The sequence below is a fragment of the Microtus ochrogaster genome, linkage group LG2 (assembly GCF_000317375.1).
Source record: "Microtus ochrogaster isolate Prairie Vole_2 linkage group LG2, MicOch1.0, whole genome shotgun sequence".
In the NCBI taxonomy this organism is placed as follows: domain Eukaryota; kingdom Metazoa; phylum Chordata; class Mammalia; order Rodentia; family Cricetidae; genus Microtus; species Microtus ochrogaster.
This window is the reverse complement of record NC_022028.1, coordinates 51,089,180-51,089,737: the sequence shown is the minus strand read 5'-3', so window position 1 is coordinate 51,089,737 and position 558 is coordinate 51,089,180. Positions and strand designations below refer to the sequence as shown.

The window sequence follows — 558 nt, the reverse complement described above, 5'->3', positions numbered from 1 at the left end:
ACCACCACCACCACCACCACCACCACCACCAAGTTCAGGATGTTAGCACTGGTGCTGGCACCTAAGCTCAGGCAGGGTCCCCTCTCAGAGCAAAAGGGCATAACTGAAGGTGAACATGGAAGCCTACACCTGTAATTCCTGCAGACAAGCCAGGAGGTTGGTGAGCTTAAGACTAACCAACGGTTAGTTCACGTAGGAACACTTAACAGGAGGCTGGCTCTCACCAATGCTAACCGACTACACGCCGGCTCAGTACTGCTTTGTCCATGCTGAGCAGCCACAACCATGCAGCAGCGTAGAGAGCTCTGGCTCTGAGTCATTTCAGCAGGAACCAGGCAGAAAGAAGAGAATGGAGACAAGATGGGGTCCAGGTAAATGAGCTTGTGCTCCCATAGAGGCTGAAGGAGCAGAAATAAGGGATGCTTCCTGGCAGTGGTGGTGCACGCCTTTAATCCCAGCACTCAGGAGTCAAAGGCAGGTGAACTTCTGTGAGTTCAAAGACAGCCTGGTCTACAGAGTGAGTTCTAGGACAGCTAGGGCTACACAGAGAAACACTGT

General features: G+C 52.3%; 1 protein-coding gene across 1 annotated transcript in view; it reads right to left on the bottom strand.

The window, feature by feature from the left end:
* Ppil1 (peptidylprolyl isomerase like 1) overlaps positions 1 to 558 on the bottom strand; it is a 17,753-nt gene that overhangs the window by 2,193 nt on the left and 15,002 nt on the right. The gene's annotated exons all lie outside the window — the stretch shown is intronic.